The sequence below is a fragment of the Erpetoichthys calabaricus genome, chromosome 1 (assembly GCF_900747795.2).
Source record: "Erpetoichthys calabaricus chromosome 1, fErpCal1.3, whole genome shotgun sequence".
Lineage (NCBI taxonomy): Eukaryota > Metazoa > Chordata > Cladistia > Polypteriformes > Polypteridae > Erpetoichthys > Erpetoichthys calabaricus.
This window is the reverse complement of record NC_041394.2, coordinates 355,819,638-355,836,288: the sequence shown is the minus strand read 5'-3', so window position 1 is coordinate 355,836,288 and position 16,651 is coordinate 355,819,638. Positions and strand designations below refer to the sequence as shown.

Here is a 16,651-nt window from a genome sequence, read left to right as displayed (position 1 = left end):
TCCTCTGAAGGCCTTTTGGTTTCATCTCATCTCAGTGAAGGTGTTCTTGTCAGGCCGGGGCTCCTCCATGGTGCCTGATGACAGTTTTTGGTTTTATTTTCTCATTAACATTCCTTGTTTTCCATTGTTTTTATAACATTGTTCTCTTCATTTATTATTTGTTTAGTTCTGTATTATCTGTTATTTTTATTTTATTTCGTTATTATTTAGTATCTGTGTATGTGTGTCTTGCAGTTCTCTCATGTTCCTTGTATTTTGTGGTTTGATCCCAAGACGCAGGACCACCTGCCCCCCAACTATCTAAAGGCTGCGGCTCATTTGACTGCTCTGGTGATTGGTGGTCTTTGTGAGTATTTTGCTCTTTTGTTTTTAATTCTGATTATTGTCTTTGAACCTTTAGCTCTTGAGTTCTGATTCTCTTACAGTTTGTGCTTTTTGAATGTTGTTAGCTTTGGATTGCCTTTGGCAGCCCCTTTGGCTCTTTTGTTAATAAACTTCATCTTTTATAAAGACCACTTGTAGACTTGTCTCTGCTCCAGCTGGAGTTTTCACGGTTCTCCTTCTGGTCAGACTCACTTCACGCCTCTGAAACTCTTTTTGATTTTATTTTGAATTTAAAAGCTTGAGCTCCTTTCTGAGGCCTAGTCAGGCCTGAAGCCTCCGGTTTGCCTGGGGTGGGCCTGCCTGGGGGTGACATCTGTTTGGTGGGCTATTCTAGAGGCCTCACCCCTTTGTTATATTGTGTTGTTAGAGCAATCACCACAGAAGGTGGTCTGTCCAGGTGACATGGTGTTGACCCCTCTGTGGTCACTTCCTGTGTCCTGCTCTCTTCATTAATGTTCAGTCTCTCTCTTTCTATTATTTTCTTTCCCACTCCTCCTCACTGTCATGTCTTCTCTCATTTTCTGTACAGATTTGTGACTGACTTACTGTGATTAAAGTTATTCATTCCTGCAGCTATTAATAAAAATTGTTTTAAAAATAACACTACAAAAATTACAAAACAGGCTTTCAATGTGCAGACATATCTAACAATAACAGAAAAATGACTTTTCTAGAACTTTCTAATCAGTTGTACTTTTCTCATTTCTCAACAAAGAGGGTCTAATAGTGAATTTCTGTGCTGAAAGATTCATTCAGACAAGCCGAGTATAAATTATTATTTGATTTCCGTTGTTATTGAGCTTTTATTTATTTTAGGTGGCACTGTGCCACACAGCAGTGTGTGTTCTGACATGGACCCTCGTCTATTTGTAGGCCTGACACCCCCTGATGGACACACTAATGTCACCCCTCAGTGTCCACAGACAGTCAAACTAAACTCATGAAGGTTTTATTACTTACTCGACACGTCTGCAGCAGATGAGCCCCAGTGCCAGCCTGCTGATGCACTCTAGGGTCAGAGATGTCCTGGACAGGTTGAGCTCCTGAAGTTCTCCACAGCAGCTGATGACAGAGCCCAGCACAGCACAGTCCAGAGGAGAGAAAGTCATCTAACTAAAGTCCATCTTTAAATCCTTCCCAATGGCGTCTCTAATTAATCTCTTATTCTGAGTCTCATAGAGCCACTGACACACTCACACTCACAGAGCTTCACGTTTATCTTGTCCCCGTAGTGCCACTTCAGTTTTCTTCTTCACCCACTCCAGTATTTGCTTTGCTGTCTTCCTCTCAAACTCCCCCAGGACTCCCCCCAGTGTTTTAAACACAGAAGGTCTGGCCAGTCCTGCTAAAAATCGAGTGAGAATCTCAAACCGGCCATCGTTACATGACTCCAGCTTCACAAGTAGCTCCTCAACACCCCCTGATGAATCGAGGTAAAATGATAAGGCAGCCATGAACTCCTGTATGGTGAGGTGGTAGAATGTGTACGTCGTGTGCTCCAGAGTGCTTTCTCTCTGAATGATTTCTCTGAGGAATCCTGAGAGGAATGGAGAGGATAGGACTAGCCGGAGACCAAAGGTGGACATCTCAAACTTGTCATAAAACACAAGAGTTCTGTTGGCCACCCCATAATAAGCCATCTTTCCTAGTTTGACCAGAATATCTCACTGGTCTTTGGCTTCTCGCTTGTGATTGGTGAGGATGTTGTGAAGGAACATCACAAAGAGCTCGGTGACAGTTCTGGGGGCAGCTCCTCGCTCTTCTTCAGGTGTCATGAAGTGGCTCTTCAGCACAGAGCAGATAATCCAGCAGTACGAGGGGTTGAAGCACATGGTGTACAGGATGGCGTTCTCCTCCAGATAGTGAAAAGCCTCAGAGCCTCGATCAGCATCACCAAACAACTTCTTAAAGTACATCAGCCTTTGTTCAGGGAAGAACCCCAGGATCTCTGCAAATCGATCAACTTTCTCCATGTCCAGAGTATCCAGGGCTGTTGGTCTGGTTGTGATCAAAACTGTGCAGCCCTTCAGTAATGTCCTTCTGACTAGGTTGGAGACCAGGGTGTGCACAGGGAAACTCTCAACTGTGTCTGAGGGGAGCTTCCTGGGTGTGAAGTCCAGTTTATGTTTATATTCATCAAGTCCATCAAATATAAAGAGGAGAGATTCAGGTTTCTGCAGGATTTCCCTCAGTCTCGGGTCATTAAGATATTTATAGTGCCTTACAATCAGCCTGGTCAGAGGTATCTGTGGCTCTGTCTCTGTGTCTAGTAGGTTGAGCTCCCTGAACTTAAACAAAAACACAAAAGCAAACCTCTGGTACTGAGTGCCTATGGCCCAGTCAAACATGATCTTCTGGACTATGGTGGTCTTCCCAATTCCAGCCACCCCACTGACCACTATTATGTGAGGGTCTGTCTCACTTCCTGGACTCCTCCTGAAAGTTGCTCTGTCCAGATTTGTTCACATTTCTCTTTTGTCTGCTCCTCTATTAGCTCTGCATGAGTTATCCCCATCTTCAAAAGTTCATGGTGCCTCTCACTGTAGGTTCTTTTGAACTGTTTAATGACCATCAGCTCTGTGTATCGAGTCTCAAAGCCCACAGCTGTCGTGTCTGGGTCTCCAGGAGAAGTCTGATCCTCCAAAGTTCTTGTAGATTCAGACACACCACCTCTGTGTGTCTCATGGAGCCCTGAAAGTGATAAAGAGAACTTGTGACAGAAAAAAAAATGGACTTTCTGGAGGCTGACTTTGATGTTTGGGTGATGCCAGCTGATCCAACACCTTGCAGTCAGGGTCATTGAACTTGAGGAGGAGGCGAACCTGTGGTGCAATAGGAGATTACAGATTTTGCCCAGGTGTCTTTTAGGGGGATTGTGTGAACCAGGGAGGAGACTTCAAGCAGACTGGTAGAAACAGGTGTGTCATGGTTAGTCATGCAGTATACACAAAGCTACAGGTGCACACTGGCCAAGGGCTCCAACCCAGAGTTGGAAGTTACCAACCATTTTCAGGTCCTTGTAGAGCTTGACGGTGACTCTGATAAATCTGTGGTGGAGGAGCCCCAATGGGTCACTTGAAAACCAGTCTCCCCAGAAAGACAAAAGCAGTGAGAGTACAGGACTCAGTCACCAGAGGGATTGAGATTTAGGTTTGTGTTCTTGTGTGGTCAGACTTTTGTAGGGCGTACTGCCTAACTGATGGACAGTTGGGACACCTCTTTGGAAGGATGAACAGTCTGCTGGCGAGAGTGTGTGTGTGTGTGTGTGTGGAGGAGGGGGGGGGGGGTTAGTTCTCATTGGCCATACTGGAACAGAAGACAAATGTGTGGGCAGAGTGACACTTTGACAATTATGGAGTTAAGTGCCAAGCTGAGGAGTGGAACTGACACGGTGGTCTTCTCTGAAGTTCTGACTTTTCAGTGCAGGTAAGACTGAGGAGATTAGAAATTTTAAATGTGTGGCTCATCTTGGGGTAGGATAGAAGGGCACAGGTTTATGGGGCATTGGGACACCTTGACAAGATGCATTTGATCCAGAGGGACACCAGTTTAGGGGGTGTGGGGGGTGTTATGTTGGACATATAAGTAGATAACTCAAAGATTTGGGGGGGGGGGGGGGGGGTAAGGTAGTAGGGAGGTCAGGATAGACCACATAAATGGATACCCACAACAGTGTAAAAACAAATACCAAACAATTCAGAATTTTCTACCTCAAAGATAAAGAGTCAAAGGTAACTGAATAATACATTGGAATTACTGGCCTTAAATGCAATTAAAAACAAGTAAAAGTGTACAAGTAGTTCTGTGTAACTGAACAAACAGTGGACTGAGAAAGTATTTTGACTCCATCCCTTTCTGCAAATTTTACAGTGTTATAGATTTAATTTTAAATAGATACATTTAACATTTTTGCCTATCAATCAACACTGAATAACCCATAATGACAAAGTGAAAAATGTTTTCATAAAAGTGTTCAATTAATGAGAGATTACAGTTTTGATATTTAGAACTGTTCAGCTACTTAATTCAGTACTTTGGAGAAACTCCTTTGGCAGCTTTTCAAATGCCAGGTCTTCTTCCAAAGTCTCTGCAAGCTTTGCACAACTGGATTTGGTCAGTTTATCCCATTCTTCCTGATAGATCCTGTCAAGCTCCATTAGATTTGGATGGTAAATGTCTGTAAACTGCCATCTTCAGGTCTCTCCACACATGTTCTATGGGGTGTAAGACTGGGCTTTGTTTGGCTCACTCAAGGACACTCAGACATGTTCAGAAGCCACTCCAGTGTTGTCTTCGCTGTACGCTTCAGATCACTGAACAGTTACCCCAGTGGTCCACACTCTGGTGATAGTTTTCTTCAAGGGCCTCTCTGGATTTGGCTGCATTCCTTATCCCCTCAATTCTGGACAGTCTCCCTGTTCCTGAACCCCCCACACCAAGATGCTGTCACCATCAACCATCACTGTAGGAATGTATTAGACAGCTAATGAGCAGTGCCTGGTCTTTGCCAGACAAAGTGCTTGAAGTTCTGATCCAAGAGTTCAGTTTTTGTCTCCCCAGACCAGAGATTCTTTTTTCATCATGCTCTCAGAGTATTTTATATTGTCATATGCCATTTACTTAACAGGAGCTTCCATCTAGCAAATCACCAAAAGATTCCCTGATTGATGGAGTGCTGTTGAGATGTATATCCTTCTGGCAGGTTCTCCTATCACAGCAGAGGACTTCAGAAGCTCTAAGAGTGATGACTGGATTGTTGGTCACCTTCTTGACTGAGGCCCTTCTTGCCCAGCTACTCAGTCTGGATAGATAAAAAGGACTCCATGAAGAGTCCAGGTGTTTTTAGACTTCTTCCATTACATAATAAGTGTGGCCACTGTGCTCCTGTGAACACTCAGAACTTTACAAATGGGTTTTATCCTTTTGCTTCATTCCATGTTTCAGCACAACTTGGTTGTGGAGGTCTACAGAGAGTTCCTTGTACTTCATGGCTTGGTTTTGTCCTGACATGCAGTAAGAATTGTTGAATCTTCTATCCGCAGGGACATGTGTGCCTTTCTAAAGGATGTCCAATCAATTCAGGGGGCCACAGTTGGACAATAATCAATTTCTTGAAACATTTCAAGGAGAATGAAAGCAAACAAGATGCACCTGAGCACAACTTGGAGTGTAACAGCAAAGGGTCTAAAGACTTCTAAGAATGAAAGATTTCAGTTTTTGACATTGAATATTTTTTTCAAACCTTTTTGAAAACATGAGGTCACTTTGTTGACACCTATCTGTCTCCGATAAGCAAACTGCAGATGATCCAGATGTTCTGAAAGCAGGAGTTGGAGGTGTTTCAGAACCAGCTTCTCAGAGTTCTTCATGATGTATGACATTAAGAGAAACTGAAGGCCTTTTGATCACTGGATCACAGCAGCACATGTGAGGAACAGCATCCATATTACTAACCGAGAATGCTAAACCGGATGATGGACGCAGGCACATCCGGCCATGGGCCGTAGCTGCAAAAAGACGTACTGCGCCGGCGCAACAAACAGTCCGCGAGAGTCGGCTGAGGACCCGAGAAAGGCGGACAAAAGAGGGCGAGAGAGGCGGATGAGGGTCCGCGAGAGACGCAGGCGCAAAAAGAGTCCGACAAGAGCACAGAAAACAGGAGTGAGCACATACAGAAAGGAGTCACAAAAATGAGGCTCAACAAGCACCAAAATAAGGAAAAAAAAACATTAAAGAGCACTCAAACGAGGGGAAAGCACGAAACACATTGCACACGAAACTAAACACACCAAAAAAAAAGAACAGACGAGCGCACAATAGCAAGGCACGACCATACCCCCGCCACCCTACAGGCACGGGACGGGACGGGACACACACCAAGAGGGGGATTCAACAAGCCCATGGAAGACCAAAAAAAAGAACACAAAACCACCCCACAGACCCTACAAGCAAGGACGGGACACACACAAAGAGGGGGATTCAAACAAGACACAGGAACACAAAAAGAAACAAAACGCTCGGGCAACAACGATCCCCCCCCCCCACACATCCATAAGAAAAAATGTCTCGACTCCAAAAACGCAAAGCTCAACTAAAGCTTCTAACTAACGATGTACCTAAAAGTAAAAACTTTATGAACTGCATTAGATCCTACAATAGTTCATTTGCTTTTGCATATACCGGAGTAAATATCAGGCCACCAAAAGGCAATGGCCCATACTACTTTCGCATATGTGCACAAATACTGCATCGCATTGGAACAGTGCACCCTGAAACAAATCAACAACGCAAATATGCACAAATCTACATCCTAGATCCACATTACGCAATCTATCAATCAAAGTGTTGCATCGCAACAGGCACGGATTCAAAACGAAACACCTCCCGTCTCAGACATACGTTAATGGCAGCGAAGGCTACAACGGGCTTCTCACACAGCACAGGCAAATCGATTACAGCTCCAAAACAACACGTCCCAAAATACTACACATGCAACAACGCGCCTCTCAAACGGCACAAGCAAAACATACACCAGGAAAATTCATTCGGATTAATGAATGTCATTTGCAATCATTGTCATTCAGTTCACTTCCCTGAAGAAACAACTGGCAATACAAGTTATACATTTACACGTTGTTGTCAAAAGGGTCAACTTAGACTGCCTTCTTTACATTCATATACTGAATATCTACAGAAGCTTATAACTGACGATGTACCTGAAAGTTAAATCTTTATCAACTGCATTAGATCCTACAAATCGGTATCCACTATGAACATTAACGGTGGCACTGCACGTGACATCCGTCTTGAAAAAATGTTGCTTATTGATGAATGTTCAATGACATGAAGTCACTTACTCAACACCATTCATAAACTTCTACAAACGTTTATGAATAATAATATTCGATTTGGAGGAAAGGTACTTTTATGAGGAGGAGATTTTAGACAGTGATTAGCTATTCTTCCAGATGCCATGCACTCAGCTATTGTTCAGTGCACCTTAAAATACGCAGACAATTGGCATTGCTTTCAAGAGATATAGTTAGTAAAAAAGATACGATGTCCAGAACCAGATCATAACAATTGCTTATTACAACTGAGAGATGGTACACTCACCAATACAGATGGACTTCAGCCACATATTATTACAATTCCTCAAGCCTTTATCTGCGACGACTTAGTTACAGAGACATTTGGAACAGCAATCTCATTAGACCAAATGCCCCCTTTTAACACAACGCACTATATTATGTCCAAAAAATATTAATGTGGAAAACATAAATACCCAAGTCATTCCATTACTTCCTGGAGAGACACAACTCTTTCTAAGCTCTGACAAACTTGACTCTGATCACAACAATAACCATCTTAAATGACCTTACAAGTTCTGAGCTGGAATTACCTTTTACACTTGAACGGCGTGTACAAAGAAATTTTCAAATAAACCTTTACACTGTGCCACACACTTTATTGTTTGATTTCTATTTGCATCATCTACACCGTCACACTATTCTATATCTCATTCATACATCACGCTCTTTGTCATTCCCAACACCAGGGGTTGGCGAGCGAAGCCCACCCCACAGACCCTACAAGCAACGGACGGGACACACACAAAGAGGGGGATTCAAACAAGACACAGGAACACAAAAAGAAAGAAGACGCTCGCGCAACAACAATCCTCACCCCCCCCCCCCCCCCCCCCCCACACACACACACACATCCATAAGAAGTGACACCCAAAGCCACATATTCTAAAGTGAACATCAACACCTTCACACTAGACAGCATAGGTGTCAGCATAGGTGGATCTCCTTACAATAAAGCACTATTAACCGTTCAACTGCAGAAAAGGAAACATATTAACAGTGACTGCGATCCTCCGGAGTGGCAGCAAATCTGTTAATAAATGGTCGTACATCTCACTCAATATTCAAAATACCGGTCCCAATCACAGAGACATCAGTATCCACTATGAACATTCACAGTAGCAATGCCCGAGACATCCGTCTTGCAAAACTGATAATTATTGATGAATGTACAATGGCATCCAGTCACTTACTCAACACCATTGATAAACTTCTACAAACGTTGATGAATAATAATATTCCCTTTGGAGGAAAAGTTCTTTTATTAGGAGGAGATTTTAGACAATGCTTAGCTATTGTTCCACATGCCATGCGCTCAGCTATTGTTCAGTCCACCTTAAAATACGCAGACAATTGGCATTGCTTTAAAACAATACAGTTGGTACAAACATGCGATGTCCAGATCTAGAATATAACAGTTGGCTGATACAACTGGGAAATGGTACACTCACAAATACAGATGGACTTCACCCAGATATTATTTCCATTCCACAATCCTTTATCTCAGACGACTTAGTAAAAGAGATATTTGGAACAGCAATCACATTAGACCAAATACCCCTGTTAACACAACGCACTATATTATGTCCAAAAAATATTAATAACCAAGTCATTTCATTACTTCCTGGAGAGACACAGATCTTTCTAAGCTCAGACAAAGTTGACTCTGATGACGACAATGAACATATAAATTTCCCCTTAGAATATTTGAACACTATTAACCCTGCCGGATTACCACAACACGACCTTGCCCTTAAAAACGGAACAATAATCATGCTATTAAGAAACCTTAACACAAAACAGGGTTTATGCAATGGCACACGTTTAGTCGTCAACACCATGACACACAATGTTATTCAAGCGACATTTCTTACAGGATCACATGCTAACAATACTGTTCTCATTCCTAGAATTGACCTTACAAGTTCTGACCTAGAATTACCTTTTACATTGAAACGCCGACAGTTCCCCATTAAACCTGCATTTGCCATGACCATCAACAAATCACAAGGACAAACCATGGACAAGGTTGGCATCTACCTCTCTGAACCCGTTTTTGGACATGGACAACTTTATGTTGCCTTCTCACGTGTTCGCCGTTCATCTGACGTTAAAGTTAAAATTATAAATAATCCATGCCAAGGAAGACTCATTCAAGGACAAGACACCATCTTTACTACTAATGTTGTATACAAAGAAATATTCCAATAAAACATTAATATATGACAAACACTCTATTTGTTATTTCTATGGGCATCATCCAAAGCTGCACACTATTCTATATCTAATTCATACATCTGACTCTTTCTCATGTCCCAACGCCAGGGGTTGGCGAGCGAAGCGAGCAGGGGGGCGGAGCCCCCTAGTTGTTTTATATGAGGAGATCATGTCTCAATAGTAAAGTGAAATTGTATGAGGAAGCAACAAAAGCAGATGACTATGTATGTGTAAAAGAAGTGTGAATTAAGGACACAGTCTGTTGGTGGGTACAGAATTGACTCAAACACAAGAAGCAAAGAGAAGTGGGGAGAGGAGCCTTATTAGAATTAGATCATGCAAATCAGCGGTGTCCCTTAGGAGTCAGTATTGGGGCTGCTGTACTTTTCAATATAAATAAATGATCAGGAAAGAATATACAAATAAGGAACATCAACATGATGATGATATCAAACAGTGGGGTGGGGGGGGGGGGGGGGGGGGTGTGAGTATTGGTAGATAATGCAGAACCAGTCATTTTCTTACTGAGGGATCTGGACAGCATAGAGACTTGGTCAGATCTGTGGCAGATGAGATTTAATGTAAATAAATGTAAAGTATTACATGTAGAAAGTACATTGATTTGAATACTTAGTGGAGGGGGTGGGGAGGGAGGGGGGATCTGAAACTAAAAAGTGTCCTTTACAAAAAAGGCCTGGGAATTGTAGTAAAATGATCATTATTACATTGAGACAGTGGACAGAAGCCATGAATAAGGTTAGCAGAATGGCAGGTTATATTGTGGCCCCATGTGGAGTACAAGTCACGTTAGGTTATACTAAAGCTTTATAATACACTGGTGTGGCATTATCTGGAGTGTTGTGTGCACTTTCAGTCTTCGGGGTACAAAACGTATATTGCAGCACTAAAGAAAGTCCAGAGATGAGCAACAAAGCTGATTCAGAACTGAGAGGTCTTCACTATGAGGACAGACTGAAGGAACTGAACCTTTTTATCTTAAGTAGATGGAGATGAAGATATCTCTCTATTATAAAAAAAAAAAAATCCTGGGCGGGAGAGACTAGGGAGACGAGACCTGATCTTCACGGAAGACACTTAAAAGACCCACGAGACAAAAGAGATAGGCCACGGAGTGTCTCGCGGGGACCTTAAACATGAGACTTTGTGCCAAGAGATTGTCCCAGGACCGTCTTGCGGGGACAGGGGACATGGAGCATGAAATTCATGCAAGACACACCCTACTTACAACCAATATCAAATAAGACAACGGGGGCAGCAAAACACTCAGTTATGTAAAGGCTTGTAGCAAACTAAGATCCTGTGTTCTCAGCTCATATAAAGTATATTAGGACAATACGATCTACTGTAGATGAAACGTCGACGACTAAGCGAAGAGAAAAGAGCAGCGGAGAAAAAAAGAGACCCAAAAGCGTTGGAGAGAAAAAAATGCAAAAAAGAAAAAGAAAAGGAAAGTAATAATCAGCCCGGAACAAGTGGAACTGAAAAAAAAAGCAGATCCAATCAGGCTCAGATATAAAAGACAAAAAGTAAAAGACAAAGTTGAACTTCATAAAGACGTTCAAAAACGTTGGCGCGATACACATACAGAGGAAGTTAAACAATATGAAAGCAGGAACATTTGAAAGTATAAAAAAAAATAGTAAAGATCGCAGTAGCACAAACAAATGGAAATTATTCAAAAAAGGGAAAATAATCACCACGGAACAGGTGTAATTAAAAAAAAAAGCAGGACAAAGCAAGGTGAGAAATAAAAGACAAAGAGTAGAAGACAAAGTAAAACAGTCAAAAAGAGGTTAAAAAACAAGGGGGCCAAACACATGCAAAGCAGGTTAGAGATAATGAAAACAGTGGAATTCAAACGACTCAAAAAAAATGTAGGTACAAAACACATGCAGAGCAAGATATAGAATATGAAAGAAGAAAAAAACGAAAGTATCAAAAAAAAGAAAGCGCAAACAAAGAGAAGTTATTACTCGGAGAAATAACGAAAAGACGAATAGAGATTGAATATATGGACATAGGTGATATGTCAGAAGTATGTAAATATTGTAAGGCTTTGAAGTTTAAGTCAGAGACTTGTAGATTGTCTAATTCATATTGCCATCAGGGAAAAGTAGTGTTTCTACACAATCAGGAGGCGTATCGGCAAGAATTAAAAGATTTGATGTTTGGGGAGTGAAATCCACAAACACTACAGGCAAAATATCCGAGTCTACAATAATCTTTCCGCATTTGCATCATTCAACGCTCAAAACGTAGATTTACACAAGAATGGACCATACGCTATGACAATCTGTGTCCAGCAACAATTAAAGCAAAAACAAGTTTAATTTCGAAGAAACCACAATTCAGTCAGGTGTATATTTATAATCACAGAAAAGCGATGAAACATAGAACGATCGGACGTATTAGAAATTATACAGCCAATAATGGATACAAATCCATACTTCCAAAAGTATCGCACTTTACAGAAAATGTATCTGTAAAACACGGACAAAGAAGTTTTCTTGGATTTTTATATGAATCATAAGGACCACGCATGCATATATAATAAACCAACATGTGACGAATTGTCAGCGATAATAGTTTCAAAAGACGAAAATTTCAAAAACAGAGTAGATATTCGTGTTTATCCAAAAGCAAAACATGAATCAACATTTCTGTCTAATAATTCGCCACATTCCGGTCCATTGCTCTTTCCTTTGCTTTTCCCAGATGGAGAAACAGGATGGTCATACAATATGAAACACACAAATTCAGAAAAATGAATAACATCAACACAATATTTCGGGGCAAAATTAGCGATACGTTCCAATGTATTTAACCCACTTCTGTCATCTCAACATCTAATGCAACATTACATTATTAATGCGTATCTAAAAGTCGAAGCTAATCGTCTCTTCTTTATTAAATCGACTAATCAAAACTTAGAACGGAACATATGCAAGGTCTCATTGATCACATTTAAAATTCAAATATCAATAGTTCAGACAAATTCAAAATAGGTAAAGCAGTAATATATATCATTATCATATAAAGATAGCCCAAGAGCATTGCAAAAATTATATCATGATGCAATGGTAATATCCAGAACTATCGGTTGGCCATATTTATTTATTACAATGACGTGCAATCCACAATGGCCAGAAATCCCCAGATACTTGAAAACAATGCCACCGGCTACATTGGCTCTGGATATTCAGACTTTCGTAAGTAGATTTTTTTATCAGAAAGTCTTAATTTTATTGAAAGAACTCGAAACAGTGTTTGGTCAAATCCGAGCATACATTTACACAATCAAAATTCAAAAATGGGGTTTGCTTCACATGCATTTATTGGTTACTTTGCAATAAAAATTATTAACTGCTGATGTCTGTGCTAAAACTCCAAACAAAGAAACCGATCCTGGATTATGGTACAAAGACATTAAACACATGTCTCACAGACCTCATTTAAAAGAGGGACTCGAAAGAAAGAAAGTGTATAAAAAAGTTCCAAAAGCTTTTGTTCAAGCAACAGATAGGACTAAGGCTGGCTTTACCAGATTATTGCTGAAGAGATAATCGTCACGAACAACACACTTATCATGGAAAGAAAGATGGAAAAATTGTGATGATTGATAATTCAATGATCGTACCATATAACCCGTATTTGCTAAAAAGATTTGATTGTCATATTAATGTTGAGTATCATGCATCAGTGATGAATATTAAGTACATCTATAATTACATTCATAAAGGGCACGAAGTTCACTGAAGTTCTAAAATAAAAGTGAAAACAATGAAATAGCAACCATTCCCAGAAAAAAAAAATCTTAAAATTGTATATCTCGTTAAACAAACACGGGGGTTGGCAAGCGAAGTGAGCAGGGGGCAAAGCCTCGTAGTCATAAATTAAGTTTTTAATATTATGAAAGTAATTTAAATGTCACACAAATATGAACATGTTTCTCCACAAAGAGAACAACGGACACATGTAAAAAATGACCAACCAGTGTGGTGGAGTGTAGGTCTTTAAGACCCTTCAAAGCCGACAATGTTATTTTAGAAAGCATTACGAGAATAGAATTAGGTGAGCTTGTTGAGCTGAATGTCCTGTTCTCATCACAATTGTTCTACTGTTCTAACTGAGGTGGAGAGTCCTGAAGGAGCTGATGACAGCAGACACAAGACCAATGGCTTACCTTTAATACGATCATCTATGGGAGCGGGCTGGAGACTGGCCTGAATGTCCTTCAAGAGGTCTGGTCCTGGTGAGACAACAAGAGAGACAGAAGAGACAATTACAGCAGTAAAGGGTCAGATTAACAAAAAGATAAAGTGGGTGCAGTGAGGTATTCAAGGTATACAGAAAAATATCAAAAACTAACCGACTGCTGCTACCGTGGACTTGGTTTGGCCACAATGAAGAGTTAATGTCTGAAAGAAAAGAGCAATCCACCAATGTGTGTCCATATTGGGAGTCTGCAATTAAATTGTCCAGGAAAGAAGATCCAGAAAATGACACACAAGACAGCTAGAGGAACAGCAGATGTATTGTGTGTTTATCATGCGGAGGACAGCAGGTGCTGTTTACTGAGACCTCAGGAAAACAACAAGCTTCATGAAGGGGGAAGTTTGAAAATACAAACATGGATGAGAATAAGTGAGCATCTGGGGGCACCTAAAGCTGATGTTTACACACACCGACCTGAGGGGTTTGCTAAGATCAGGGATGTCAGAAAACAACAGAATCTGTAACTTCTTGTTAATGAAAGAAAAAAATATAATTACTGATCATTCTGGTGAGCTGTAATTGTAAGCTTATAAAGTGTAGAAATGTGTCAAATGTGGAGTCATGACAGGTCACACATAGGAGACAGTAGCAAATCAGTTACTAAATAGTTTGGTGGGACTGTGACAATGCTGGTCCAGCTTCATGCTATCACTTCCCATTTAGGAGCCCTTGAACCCAACATCTTCGGTAATGTAACTGAACGAGCTGGACAAAGCGGATACTAAACAAAGCAAGGGGATGGTGCAAAAAGTACTTTAAATAAAAAAATTAAAAAATCAACAAAACCAAAAAGTGTTCAAAACACTTCAAATGTCCCAGTAAAAAACAATCCATTAAAAAAAACAGTGAAAATGTGGAGATTAAAATCCCAATAAATAAATCCTTTACAACGAGGTTAAAATACTGGCTGGAAGCAGTATCTTCTTTAAAAACACTGTGTCTTCTTCATTTAACTGGGCCCTGCAACAGGGGAGTCGTCCCAACCTGCAGCTGGTCTGGCAGCTTTCCGAGCCCTGGCTCTGTACAACTCTCTCCAGACCAAGACTCTGGTTCCCCAGCGAAAAGGGTGCTCATGCTGGGATTTCAACCTCCAAAGCCTGTAACTCCCACTGCCTTCCGTGGCCTTATGTGCCGAGCCAACCACGATCCTGGTGACTCCCGCTCCTCTGAAGAACTCAGCAGGAGTGACCCATCCGCACCCGAGTGCCAGCCAAACACCCCACTCAGGCTCATTTCCCAGCTGCCTGTAACTACCAGACGAGCTTGATCTTCCTGCTCGCTCGCTCACAGCCTCACAGGCTCTCAGCCTCCAGCTTCCTCTTCTTCCTCCTCTAACCTCTGCTAACTTTTCCAATATTTCTTTTTTTTCCTCTCCGCACTCGTGCTTCTACTATTTATAATGGGGACGTGGCACAGGTGTGGCGATTAACAGTTCTACACATCAATTACGGAAATGGGCGATCCCACACCTGTGCACTTCAGTGCAGAAGAGCCCAAGTCTGTATCCAGCCCGGGAACCACACTATCATGCCCCCTCTTTAAATCCACAAGTGTGGCAATTATTTATTTAAAAGCTGGCCTTTTCTTCTAAGCCACGAACGTGCTATACCACAGGGACTACTGACCTCTTTAAAGACTTTAATAGATACATAAAATAGAAAATCAGAGAAACTGAAGAAACTGTTGGCATTGACGGTCATCAAGCAGGGATCTCAGTGTAAGTGACAAACCTGACAGTCGTGTGTCCAGTGGCCTACAGACACTAATGTTGTGTTTTGTGTTCCTGTGTCTCTCACTCTGTCTCCTTTTGTGATTTGTACACATTCTGTGTTTCCCGGTCACACAAAACTCTATTAACTCACCACCATCTGCCACCTCCTCCAGTATTCTTGTCAGGTTTGGTGACAAAAAATCTCACAAGTTCTTCAGCCGGTGCCTCCCACAGGCTCATCAGTACCACTCTGTCCATCTTCATTATGTCACTGATGAAGGACTCCACACCTGCTAGACCCTCACCCTCTTCTTTGGCTTTAAATCTCTGAAAGACAAGCAAGTGAACAGAGTGCTAATTTAGAAAAGACCACTGAAGGAGCAGAGCAGAGTGGTCAGTAGGTCTGATGACCTCACAATAATAGAAAGACATGCTATGGAGGGTCAGGCAGTTTAAGATGATTCTCCTGAGCTCACCATCTCTGCTCAGCTCTCTGTGCCTCGTACTGACAGGGAGACCTGCCTACCTTGGCCTCATCATTGGTGAGGATGTTCTTGGTGGCCAGGTTCTGCAGGATACTTGTGATGTCATATTCAATCACATAAGCCATGTGGGGCTTGTAGAACTTGGTGATCTTGTGGAGATCCTCATGACAGAATGCTTTTATTACTTTAAGAAACCTCTGTGTTAAACCTGCATTGGAAAGAGTAAAGATGAAAATTAAGAGTTGTGTGCGTGTTGGAGGCTTAGGGATCAGAATTCAGTCTGACATGACCACCTCTCTCTACCCTAACTACTGGCCTCATCTATTCACACAGTAAATATGAATGAATAGCATCAATGACAGGCTGGACTGGTCTCATAACACACATGAGTTGCTGTACATAACAAAGGACAGAGCAGACCCTTTTTATTGATGAGACTGTGCTCCTTTAATATGATTACAACAACAACAACAACATTTATTTATATAGCACATTTTCATACAAAAAGTAGCTCAAAGTGCTTTACATAATGAAGAAAAGAAGAATAAAAGACAAATAAGAAATTAAAATAAGACATTAGTTAACATAGAAAGGAGTAAGGTCCGATGGCCAGGGTGGACAGAAAAAACAAAAAAAAACTCCAGAAGGCTGGAGAAAAAAATAAAATCTGTAGGGGTTCCAGGCCACGA

The 16,651-nt window shown here is 41.3% G+C and overlaps 1 pseudogene; it reads right to left on the bottom strand.

Moving 5' to 3' along the window:
* Positions 1–1,583: 1,583 nt before the first annotated feature.
* LOC127530150 (NACHT, LRR and PYD domains-containing protein 3-like) lies at positions 1,584–16,087 on the bottom strand (annotated as a pseudogene).
* Between the last annotated feature and the right edge of the window lie 564 nt (positions 16,088–16,651).